At 41.3% G+C, this 13,110-nt stretch overlaps 1 protein-coding gene and 2 long non-coding RNA genes across 5 annotated transcripts in view; 2 read left to right on the forward strand and 1 right to left on the reverse strand.

Annotated features, from left to right (window-relative positions):
* LOC116687475 (receptor-type tyrosine-protein phosphatase gamma) overlaps positions 1-13,110 on the reverse strand; it is a 571,464-nt gene that overhangs the window by 191,550 nt on the left and 366,804 nt on the right. The gene's annotated exons all lie outside the window — the stretch shown is intronic.
* Positions 84-7,405, forward strand: LOC116687512 (uncharacterized). Its single transcript, XR_004331562.1, has 3 exons — positions 84-177; positions 1,472-1,474; positions 7,395-7,405. It is a non-coding gene; the product is annotated as an uncharacterized LOC116687512 (long non-coding RNA).
* Positions 8,240-13,110, forward strand: part of LOC116687531 (uncharacterized) — a 21,500-nt gene continuing 16,629 nt past the window's right edge. Inside the window, exon 1 of the long non-coding RNA XR_004331581.1 lies at positions 8,240-8,252. This is a non-coding gene — a long non-coding RNA (uncharacterized LOC116687531). The remainder of the gene's footprint in view (positions 8,253-13,110) is intronic.

Consider the following 13,110-nt stretch of genomic DNA (forward strand, 5'->3'; position numbering starts at 1 on the left):
TAGATACTGATGCAAAAATCCCCCTTTTATGTATGGAAGTATGTGGAAGTAGTATTAGCAGCAACAACGGTAGGGTGTAGTATAAAAGACCGAATATCTGCATGCGTAGGTAGGTTGGGGAGGTGGATGGGTCTAACAACACAGGACTTTCACCCAGGAGACCAGGGTTCATGTCCCGTTATTGTCCCGTGTGTCACTGAAACAAACATTTTGTAACCCCAACCACCATCTTTTCCTAAACCTGTATGGTTATTGTGCGCATGTCAGTCATGAATGATGCCAGATCAGTCCCGACCCAGAGCGTCAAAAAGAGTCCAAGAGTCCTGATCAAGTGCAAATTGGTTGAAAGCCTCACCACGTGTGACTGAGACGTTATAGAAGACTTTTTACGTCAGTAGCAAATCCCAAAGGCCTGACCAAGCGTTGCTTTTTAACGCCATGAGAGTGAGAACGTGATGGGATCAATCACTCATTGATGGACTTGGACCAAAGGAAACAACACATTAAAGCTATTCTCTGAATTAGAGTTGAACGATTCAAGAACATCATTGTATAGTCATGTGTAAAGCCAGCATGTCTGCTTATATAACTTGCTCAGTGCTATGTTTATGTCAGTCAGACAATCAAAGAGTTTAGGCCTCCTAGTCATTCATACACTAAATTGAGACTACTCAGTAGGTGTAGACTAAAGGAAAGTGAGCCTTCTTTCATAGAGTAGATTTAGACAAGATGAGTTCAGGCCTTCTGGATATTCTTAGATCTGGGCTACAAGAGACTGGGCCATCTGGTGATTCTTAGAATCAGAATGATAACACCACGTTGTAATCTTGGGTAACATTACTGAGTCAATCAGTTAATCATATCTTACTCACATTAAACAGCATGTGTGTTCACATGAGCAACTTTCATCTGTGACGCTGATAAGCTAGCTGATGATGCGATCATTGTGTGAGAGAGACTCTTTAAGTTGTTGGTTTTGATGGGTTTTAAAAATGAGAAGTATACGCAGCTTGACTGAAAATGTGAAGCGATGCATTACCTCTGAATGGTATGCAACATTGCTACTGCTGTCAGTCTATTTTCTTTTCATGTGCACCCTGGAGATAAATTTCATATATGTCACAGACACCATTTGATGAAATGATGTTGCACTTCTTCTTGTTCCATTATGTGGGATTGTTGGTATACTGTAATCATACCCACAACATGAAGCAGGCTTCAGTTCACAATGTTGTATAAGTTTAATAAAAGGATATACACCCAAACAATGGTTCCATTCATGTAGATGGTGAAAAGAAAGACATGAAAGAAACTCCAGAGAGCACAAGAGCATTGGTTCAAGGTTGGTTCACACAGTCAGGTAAACAATGATGCAGTTTATGATAGAATAGAAGCAATGAGAGAGGCTTTCTTTAGAGTTCTCCCGAAATAGAATACACAGATTCACCACATAAGGTTAGACATCCCTAAGCTAGTCAAAACCCCTTTTGTCTCCCTTAAAGCATTATAATGTTGCAGACTTGGACCCAATTCTATTTCAGTGCCCTTGTTGTTCTGCACATGAAAATGATCAAATTGAAAACCAGCATGAAGGGGTATTATATTTTTTTGGGTGAGATGGAGGAGCGCGATGACAGTGGCAGTGGTCTCAGCGATGGTGTGTAATAAGTAGGGCAGCGGACATGCAGGGCAGGGACAGGAACATTGCCTTTCATCACCCCGTCAGCGTGTAGAACAAAAACGGTGTCGATTTAAACATCATTAATGAGATATCTTCTGAAATCCATGAAAAAGAAAAAAAAAAGACTGACGGCAAATGACATGTAATGAATTCTCTTTGGCTAAAACCTGCTGAGGCTAATGTTTCCTCAAGTAGTGTGCACTGTGCAGAATTGGAAGCAGCTCAGTGGTGGTTAGCAGTGCCGGGAAATTCTGCCTAATTACCATCATTTGGGGGTATTGGATTAGGAGCAGAATGAAGTGGTCTGTGGTCCCGCATGTCTTCAAACCATACCTTTCATCATGCTGTTCTTACTCCTGCTGAGTGCCTTCCCTTTGACACTGCTACCTTTAATGTGAAGAACTGCCCCCCAAGCATGGAACCAATTCAAATGGTCCTCAAGGTTGCCTAGGAATGAAAGCATCCAGGACTATTCAGCTTTATTTTATTTATTAATTTATTTTGACTGTATTTCAATACCAGGGTCATGTAGTGCTAGTGACGCTTGGTTTCCATTAGAGATGGTCAGATACCATTTTTTGCTTCCTGACACCTGATGCCTGAACTTGCATATCAGTCGATACTGAGTACTGATCCGATACAAGTGTGTCATATATTTTATTACGTTATAACATCTGTATACTACTATCCCTGTATGGATGTGATATGATTTCTATCTTTGTTCAGTGGCCTGGCTCAGGTTTTATTCTTTGTGAAACATGAACAAACACAAATAATGAACGCTACAGAACTTTCTTTTATTATCCAGTTTGACAGACAGTTAAAATGGAAAAGATAAACACCTGTACCTACACAAATAAACTACTTTGACATAGATTTTCATTAGGGCTTTATTATGTGGTATCGGATCGGTGTATAAACTCCGGCACTTCCCGATCCCAGCGTTTTAGGCAGTATTACTGCAATCGGTATCGGAACATCTCTAGTTTCCACGATACAATAAGGTGCAGCATACACGAACCAACAGCAGAACATGTATAATTTGGAGTCTTATCATTTGCCTTGACTACTTTCAAGAATCAGAGCAGCAAATCAGATAACATAAGTATTCACCAAAAAAGTAAGTAACTTACAAAAAAGATTTAGTTCATTTGAAGCAAAAGCATCTGCACCAATGTTCCCAGAAGTGACACTACTAACAACTTCTGCTTATCTCATATATATAATATAGTACAATACAACCAAAATATGTTGTCTGTTTTAAACGTGAACACAGAGGCCATATCTGATGTGATGCTTCACATCATTTCTCAATGCCTTCCAAAACAATTACACTCTATTGAAAAATAAATCTGTTGTTAAGGTTTGATTAGGTTCAGACACAAAAACTACTTGGTTAGGTCTGGGGAAAGATGTTTACTTGGGTTCAGAGAACCACTTTGTTTGGTAAGGGGAGCTCTGTCATCATGGTTCCATGGATAAACACCTGGGGCCTGTTCTACGAAGAGAGATCAACATGCCCTGGATTTCTTTCCATTCCCTGGCCTAACCTATCAACCATCCTGCATAAGCTGTGTCCCGGCGGTGGTTATCACCTAGTTTAATCAACCCAGGGTTTCCCAATCCAGCAACGTGCACGTCCACATACAAGAGGCGGTGTTTGCACAGCATGACCGATTGCAAACATCTACCAGAGCCTTTTACATAAGAAGAGTCAACTATAATTCTACAGAAAAATGAAGAACACAGACTTGGTTTTACAGGCAGAACACAATACAGTCGCTGCTTTCTAAAACAGGAAGGAAAGCTGGCAAAAAAATAGCCGACGCTGTAAATGTGTAAATCACAACGCTTATCAATATCAGTCAGGACCAAGATCTGACCATAATTACACTTGTGCTTTAGCCTATTATTATGTCAACGCTGGCAGTGGTAAGTGATCCTTAATCACTTACTACTTGCTATATAGTCCACCGTATAGGGAGTTCACTATTTGGTAGTGCTGTCCAAATATATATTGAGATGTATTATACCCTATTACCAGGCCAACCACTTCGGGGCCCGAGGGCCAAGTTTGGCTTGTGCTGCCTTTGTTTTGGCCCAACATGGCATTTGACATGCTCACGTTTGTTGTCTTATTTTGAAAGTATTGTAAAATCCAAACCGTGCTGACTACGAAACGGAATTGATCTGAGTTTGACGGAAATGTAAAGCACAGTGGTGGTAAACTTCTCTAATTTATCATAAATCACATATCTACAAAGAATTACAAAAATGCCGGTATTCTTCGTCTCTGCTGCTTGCCCTCACATGTTTTCTCGTCAATGAATACAAAGTACTTTGTGGCTGTGATTGAGTTAGTGATTCTGGACACAGCCATGGACTTTGTGGCGCTATAACATATAACACCATTATATGTACAACTGTACATATAATGGTGCTTACATATCATTCCATTGCTTCCCGTTTGGTCCCCTTTTCCATGACAGCAATCAAAGTCATCAGAACGAGGCTGTTTTGAAATGTCTCTAGATTTATTTCATTACTTTACTTTTTTCTGCTCCCTGTCCTTGTTCAAATAGGCTCTGCAGAATGAATGACTCCCATTGAAGGAACTTAAGTCAAGTCCAAGAAAGCTTTTCCTTCCCTCTCTTTATTCGGTTTCTTACTTCTTCTCCCTCCGATGCCTCTCACTTTAGTATTAAATTGAGCTACAGATGCCCCAAAATCATGTGAAATGAGACCCAGCGGGATTCTCCTGTTAACGTAAGAAATAAAAAGTAAAAAGCAGAGTGGATATTCTGTGTGATTTACATCCCAGCTGGGCCTCGTTTTTGCATGTTGCTGTCTAGCTGAGTGCGTGGAAAACACAGTGGAGGCATGCAGCCGTGTAAATAAGCAAATAAAAGGCCAATGAGAGCTATCTATTTCATTTAAACGCCTCAGTGCAGTGCATTGCAATGCCAGGTCATTTAAAAGGGTGATTCCCAACCTCTGCCGAGATGATGTGTGTGTCCTGTAACACCAGTGTGATGATCAGAGATGCCAATAATACTTTGGTACTGTACTTAAGTCGATTTTTCTGATATTTCTACTTTACTACTACTATTATTATTTGTGTGCCGACTTTTTACTTTTGCTCCTTACATTTTAACACAAATATCGGTACTTTCTACTCCTTACGTACAAAATTGGCTCGTTACTTTAGTTTTGTACAACAGGTCGTCGTGACAAAGAATAGCGCCGACACGCGCCTCACACAGCGAACGGGCGCGCGCCACACGGTGGGGAAAGTGAGAGAAAAGAAAAAGGGACTAGCTGTCCCGTCGGAGGATAAGTTAGCTAGTGATTTTGTTGTTTGTGTTCTTCATAGGTTGCACGTCGTTTGATTGTAATAAAGCATCAACAAGTTGGGGCCAAGTTGGAAACAAGAATCAGCTTTACATACAATCCTAGTCCTCACTAACAAGTTTCAAATCATTTCATAGGAGTTACCGTTATTATTGTTTGCGTCATCAATATCATATTCAATATAATTGGATGGGACTCTACTACTTACACTTGACGCACCACTAAGACGACTCGACAGATTTGGCGGCATTTGGCATTCATTTGTGGCAAATCAGTGCAGCTTGATGGCGCTAACATTAGCACATAGTAGTATGGATGGGGACATGATTGAAAATGAAGAAAACGGAGATCCCACAGATTCAGCAGACAAGCAGCAAGACATTGTCAATCATCCTCGGCTTTATGTGAGAGAGATGTTTGAGATAGTCAAGAATGACTCCTGGCCAACTTCTTAATTAATGTCTGTTTAGTTATTCATATTTTATCCTTTATTTTCTTTCCAAAAGCCATTTTGAGCACACACATACTGTACATGTTGATTCCTTTAAATGTTAAGGGGAAGACTAAACTAGAACTGCACGCAGTTTCAACGGGGTCCAAGCCTCCTCGCGCCAGTCGTCCCAGCGACCCGGGGAAATGTTGTATGGGGATTAGAGGCCCCCCGGAGGGCCTGTCTTTACCAATTTGGCAGTGGAGGTCCGGGCGGTGGGTGAAACAATCATTACTGGTTTGGTTTTGATAGCATTTACTGTGGCAGAGATATTGCAATTGCAAATTCCCATTTAAACGCATTGACTTTGTCCACAAATCATCAAACGTCGATTATAGCGCCCCCTAATGGCCATCGTTACCAAATTATGTATGAAGCTTCCGTGGGCATGCCAAACAATCCCCCCAGTTTGGTGTCGATACCACGTATTTTGGCGAGATATGGCAAAGTTTGTTCATGAAAAACCACATTTTGTATTTGTGGCGCCCCTAGCGGCCAATGTGTCAAATTTGGTACGAGCCTCAGGGGTCATAGCAAGTAATATTCTAAAGTTTGGCTTTGATAGCATTTTTTTGGCCGAGATTGCAAGGAAATGTTTCCATAGCTAGCTACACAAATTTGTTTGCGTGTAACACGCGCAATTTATCCTATAAAAATTCTTTTACAACTTTGTGTCAGGTTGGTCTGGAGATGCTATGTGCCAAGTTGTGCGATCCATTGCACGGTCTCGGGGGATAGAAAAAGTAGTAGGTTTTCGAAAATCGCGATTTTACGCATAAAAGTCTAGGCGGAATGGGGTGGCCTATATCACGAGATTCAGTAGGATCCAGGGAACGCGTGGATGTAACGTTTTTAAATTCGATGTACGGTTTGCGAGTTATAGGGCCAAACGCGTTTTGTCCTGGTATGCGCCACCTAGTGGTAGAAGTGGCTCAATTTTTGGCTGGGTCTTTGCGGACTTTCGGACTAGTACTGAAAAGGGGCGCGCGCCACAGTACGGTTTAGGCTGCAGCACCACTTTATGTGGGTGGAATAATATAATGGATAATGGAAAATGGAGGAGGAAAATCCTAGGAAAACAATAGGGTTCCACAGCCCTGCTTTGTGAACCGCGTATGCCCTTGCGATACCGCGGTGCACGCATCCTCGGGCTTGGACCCCCAAAAGAGAAACTGGATCTGTGCATATCTTGCTGCTCAGTCAGAATCTTATTAACCTGGAGTCCCAGTCTCTGTCACAATCATCATAATCATATATGGGATGTTTTAGGCCTATTGGCAGACATTATTTAAAATGTAGGTAATGATCTTTTTTCCATGTACATTAATGTTTCTCAGCGTGCACTCTGGTAACATTTCTGTGTTCCAGGTAGCTTTGCATAAAAATGGTTGTCATTTGGAGGCTACTTTAACTTGTATACTTTAAGTAAATTTCCAAGCCTGCACTTTGTTACTTTAACTTGAGTAAAGAAGTTAAATCAGTACTTCCACTTTTGCCAGAGTGTTTTTTAACACAAGTAGCTCCAATTTTTCTTAAATCCGGAAAGTGAGTACTTTCGCCATCTTGGGTGATGATTATTTAATAAATGACACAGTAGCTATGACACACAGCTATAGGAACACACTGCTCGCCTAGCTGCTTGTGTAGCACGCCCTCATGCTCTGCTTCTGACTGGCTAGTAGTCCTTACCTAGGTATTGTCAGGACCCACCCTCATACTCTGCTTCTGACTGGCTAGTAGTCCTTACCTAGGTACTGTCAGGACCCACCCTCATACTCTGCTTCTGACTGGCTAGTAGTCCTTACCTAGGTACGTCAGGACCCACTCATACTCTGCTTCTGACGGCTAGTAGTCCTTACTAGGTACTGTCAGAACCCAACCTCATACTCTCGTTCTGACTGGCTAGTAGTCCTTACCCAGGTACTGTCAGGTACCGCCTCATACTCTGGTTCTGACTGGCTAGTAGTCCTTACATAGGTACTGTCAGGGCACGCCCTCATACTCTGCTTCTGACTGGCTAGTAGTCCTTACCTAGGTACTGTCAGGGCACGCCTTCATATTCTGCTTCTGACTGGCTAGTAGTCCTTACCTAGCTACTGCGCATGTGCAACTCCCAACAAAGATGGAACAGAAGTGAGATGTCTCACTCTGTAGCTGAAACAGAAACCCAAACACACAGGGTGAAAAGAGGAGTTGCAGCAATTTGCAGTAAAAAAAATGGAGCTTCTTGACAATTAAACCATGTAAACCATTCACGTCCAATCTTTAAATACAATTATGAACCTGAAAATGAGCATAACATTTTGCATAGAAAAACACACACACGCATAACCTGTCGGGGTCTGTCTGTGGTAGCAAAGTTATTGAGGACACGGGTTCAAATCAATCTGTGAGCTTGAGAGCTGCAACTGCACACTATCATCAGGTGCAGAGGAAATATGTCCATACTGCCATATCATAAACAAGAAGGGTGGTATACTATAAAAACCCATAGAATGAGTCACGTATTTGAGAACAACATGAGTCATCTTTCAGTGAAGGTAGCATGTGTGGCTCCTTTTCAAAATCGAGTAGGCTTTTTCAGCCATTTTCATCAAGCTGCTTCGAGATAAGCAATTTCCCCCCATCTCCTCTGTTTTGTCCTAACTGCAAATTTTTCCCTTCAAAATGCCTACTCATTTTTTATTTATTTTTTGCTAACACATGGTCCTCCAGATAATTATCACTTCAGTTGACCCCACTGACTTTTCCTTCAACAACACGCTCAGGTTAACATTTGGGACAGCGTGAGCACTCGTTTAAGAGATCTTATCAGCAATTCTTTAAACATTAAAAAACTAAATAAAAAGTATTATCTCTTGTTATATGCTTACAATATGTCAAAAAAGGACAAACTAGTCAAGGTTGTAAATAACCGCATGTTCAATATGTATAGGAGAAAAAAGTCTGTTCTAGTATTACTTAACTTGAGCAATGCCCTCGATATAGTACATCACTGGATTCTTTTAGCTAGAAGTAAGTTGGATTAGCTTCTCTGGAACTGTTTTAATCAGTTCAAATCTTATAACAAGTGAACAGATTTTTGTTAGATTGTGTTCATCTTAAATTCATAAAATGAAATGTGGTGTTCCTCAGGGTTCAGTTTCCTACACTTTTTAACCTTTACATAATGCCACATGGAAACATCATCAGGAGGCAAAGCATACATTACATGATTTTAAATTAAATAGTAAATAATCACTGGTTATTATTATAGAGATAATTATTGTTCCATTGACAGGGATGACTATAATGGACAGACAACATGAATTAGGTGTGAGGGGAAAACAATATGGAACATAACAGATGTAGAGTGTAACTGATGAAAGCCACAGACTCAAGCATAACATCAGTTACAGCGGTTGCTTGTATGAAGAGAAAGATAAAGAAGAACTAGAAGAAAGAGAGAACTGTCTTTACATATTTGTCTGCACAAGACAGGCTATACACAAGGGAGTGAAAGAGAGACGAAAGACATGAAGGAAGATTGAATGAAGTGAGAGGGGGAAATATTAACTTGGGGGTTAATGGTCCAAGTAAAAGGCCACTTAGATAATCGATGGCCTCAAATGAACTTTTTATTCATGACAATCGAGAGTGAAAGAGCTGACAATGATCCCAGTCCCCCCTGTAGCTCCACTCAGCAGGCCTGAGAGGACTTAATTGGTGACTTTGATCCTGACCATCAGGTTTTACAGCAGAGGGTCACGTGATTGGCTGGACGAAGGTGGCAGGTTAGAGATTAGCTCCCGGCCCAAACTTGCCAAATAGTAGTGTTTTAAGGTTCTAACTTTGATAATTTACCACTGTGTGCTTTTCAGAATTGCTTAACGCAGAATGGCATGAAGGAGTACGCCACAACGCAGCGATAGCAACGCCATTACAGAGGCTATGCTTTAGAAGCAGAAGAGCTACTTGGAGCCGCGCTTCGCTCAGATTCAACAGGTGGGAGAAGACAACGCGGTCAAGCTATCTGCTTTTCATGCTCAGCTAGCATCTCAGGCTCTGACGTGAACTACAGTGGAAAGCAACTCAAGTATTCTTGACAGCCATGGCCATATTCTGCAGGAGATGGAGGCAAAGATAGCAGACTTAGAAGATAGAAACCAGGATCCAGGAGGGATTAGAAGGCTCCAACACTATTGAATAACGCAAGCGTTCTCTCCCTGAATGGCTTCCAGACCTCATGTTCAGATCGACATTATGAGAGCCCACCAAGTCTACAGTGGCCGCCCAGAGAAGTACAATACCGCTACCCATACGCATAGCCACTGTCAGAAGAAAAATTAGTTTTTCAATAGATTACAGCAACTTTACGGTAAATCGTCGTCAAGCCTTCTACCAAGTCATGGACTCAACGGGGGGCAGTGGTTTGGATTCTTTCTCGACTTATCCTGCAACTCTGAAGATTAGAGATGGCCGTCAATGCTGGGTGACAACTGATGAAGATGGTCTTTTGGTTTGTCTTAATCTCTTAATGTGTCCCAGTTTTATTGTACTCTTGTCTGAAATGATTACAGTAACTGCTCTTTTGAATGGCTTCTCTACCTTGTTTAATACAGCCTTCAAGTTATCTAGGTCACCACTATACGTCTCTCTCCCAACGGGCTGGTTAGTTTATGTTTAATGTTTTTTGTTTGTGTTGATGGAAAATGCATTTACTTTAAAGTTAATTTAGGAAGGAACCACTGGCTGGGCAACCTGGTAGATTTTGGGCCGCTTTTCTTTCATGCTGCCCCGTGTCCATCATTTGGTCACTGACCGACTCTGAGTGTAGGCTATGCCCCCCCCGCCACACACACACACCCTTCTCTTGCTCTCCTCATTGTGCCATTGTCCTCTGTTTTTGTTTTGTGTTTTACATGTTCTGTGTGTTGAGGGACTCAATTTTTAAGGCACTATTGTTAAGACTTAAAGGTCCCATGGCATGACAATTTCACTTTGAGGTTTTTTTAACATTAATTTGTGTTCCCCCAGCCTGACTTTGGTCCCCCGGTGGTTAGAAATGGTGATAGATGTAAACCGAGCCCTGGGTATCATGCTCTGCATTTGAGAAAATAAAAAGCTCAGATGGGCCAATCTGGAATCTTGCTCCTCATGAGGTCATAAGGGGAAATGTTACCTCTCCTTTCTCTGCTTTGCCCGCCCAGAGAATTTGGCCCACCCATGAGAGAGAGACATCATGGCTTTCAAACGAGCAAAGTGGCAGTTGGTCAAGGCCACACCCCCAGCCTCCACACTGCCCCCCCCCTCCTCCTCCTCAAAATCTATACTCAGAAATGGCACATACTAAGGAAACTCATAGTAGGACTGGCTCCAGTGGCTGTAATTCTGCACCCAGGCTGGATTTTGGGGAAGAGACTTCAGATACAGTATTAGGGGACCACTAAGGTCTATATAAAAGAGACTTCAGATGCAGTATTAGGGGACCACTAAGGTCTATATAAAAGAGACTTCAGATACAGTATTAGGGGACCACTAAGACCTATATAAAAGCATCCAAGGAGCACCATATCATGGGACCTTTAAAAAAGTGAAAGGCAGTAGCAAGTTTCATTTCCACGTCTGTCTTCATTTAGAACACAGCTTTTATTTTATTATATTTGGCGTGTGATTAAGCCCACCTGGATTTTTCTTTTTCTCAAGTAGAAATGCATCTATAGATTTTTATTTTTGCGTCCCCTAAATTATTGCCTTCAATCGATAACGCGGTATTGCTCCCAGTGGCACTCTCCGACCATAAGGGACTTTTTTTCTCCGTCCGACCCAACCTGTTTTTAGATGGCGCTAATATTCTTACATCATGCAGTTTATAGCAGAATTCCAGATATGTGTAGACATTAATGTCTGCTCTGTAGAAGACCCCAGAACACTGTGGGATGCTATAAAGGGTTTTATTAGGAGCAAAACCATACAATTCTGCTCTAATATGCACTAAGTCACTTCAACCGCAAAATCTTGAAGCCAAATTAACCAGATTAGACTCATTGTTACCAACTAATTTTACGGACCAAATTGCTTTAGAACGATCATTAGTCAAGAAGAAAATAAACTATATTCTGAAACATAATTTCTAATTCATAAAACAAGACAGCACTATTACTTTCAGGGTACCTTAGAAAGTGCTATAACAGAACCTTGGTCACTCCATGATGTTCTTTTTGCCAATGTTTCTAACAAATAGTGCCAGCTATGCTTTGGCCCCATTATCTCTCGTCTTATCAAAACTTGGAGATTAGCTGAAACATTCTGCCATTAGCTTGTAACTGGCACCGCTTTCCCCCATTATTCAATAATACAGCACTCCTGATTGGTGGGAGGGAGGACATTGTCAGTCGAGCCACCATGGACTTCACACAGTGGGTTCAGATCCATCTCATAGGTTTCAGTTTAATACAGTTTTCAAAAAAAAAAAATACTATACCCTACAGCTGCTCTGTGAGTCCACATAATGTCACATAATAGTCACAAAGTGCAAATAAACTCTGACCCAAAGAAACAGATAATGACAGAAGTTAAATTTGGCGGAGAACTCCGATTTTGTGAACAATGACGTACAACACACATACTGGACGTCTTCCTTGTTGTTTTTCATAAAAGTATACACGCAAAAACACAAACAGGCTAGGGCAGGGGTGGGCAATTAATTTTTACCGAGGGCCGCATGAGCAACCCGAGCACTGCTGGAGGGCCACATCGACAATATTTCAATTAAATTTTGCTCAGTATTATTTTTGATATACCGTAAGACAAATGGTAATAACTTCATTTAACCTAACTTAACTTTTACAAAAGCAGATTGCTTTTGATGGTTTTATTTAAACTCTTAATCCTTAAAAATGTATTAGGCTATGTGAAATTAAAATGAAATTAAAATAAGAAAAAAAAACAATCATTGAATTGGTGATTGAAACTGCATCTCTGGGGGTGTGAAGTTTGGTAAAAAAGTCCTAGTTGGGTTTGCAGTTTTACCATCAACCATCAGCCTCCCTGGAGCGTCATCAGACAGATTCCGGTATTTCTCCTCGTGCTTCGTCGTGTAGCGGCGATTCAAATTATAATCTTTAAACACAGCAACCTGTGCACCACAGATTAAGCACACGGCTTTACCTTTAATTTCTGTAAGGAAATACTTGGCGTCCATGTCTTGTGAAAACACGGCATTCGTCATCAACTTTTCTTTTTTTAGCGTGAGCGGACATCCTCGGGGGGGGTAACCGGGCACTCGGGGTAACAGAACTCTGGGTAACCGGGCATCACTCAGTCCTGTGGCACCTTCACTCACAGGTTACGCACGGACATACGTCCATAAAATAATACTTTTCAAAATAAAAGCAGCACAGTTGTATTGCACGCACGACATGGATGTTTTTAAATTTATTTTGTAATTTGTGATTGCCGCTGTTCACCTTCACTCACAATCCGCACTGCATACATCACACGAGAGTAATACACATAACGCTTTTCAAAACAAAAGCAGCACCGTTGTATTGCACACTCGACATATATTTTAGATGTATTTTGTAATTTATGATTGGCAACACGCGGG

Source organism: Etheostoma spectabile, chromosome 4, assembly GCF_008692095.1.
Source record: "Etheostoma spectabile isolate EspeVRDwgs_2016 chromosome 4, UIUC_Espe_1.0, whole genome shotgun sequence".
NCBI classification, from domain to species: Eukaryota; Metazoa; Chordata; class Actinopteri; order Perciformes; family Percidae; genus Etheostoma; species Etheostoma spectabile.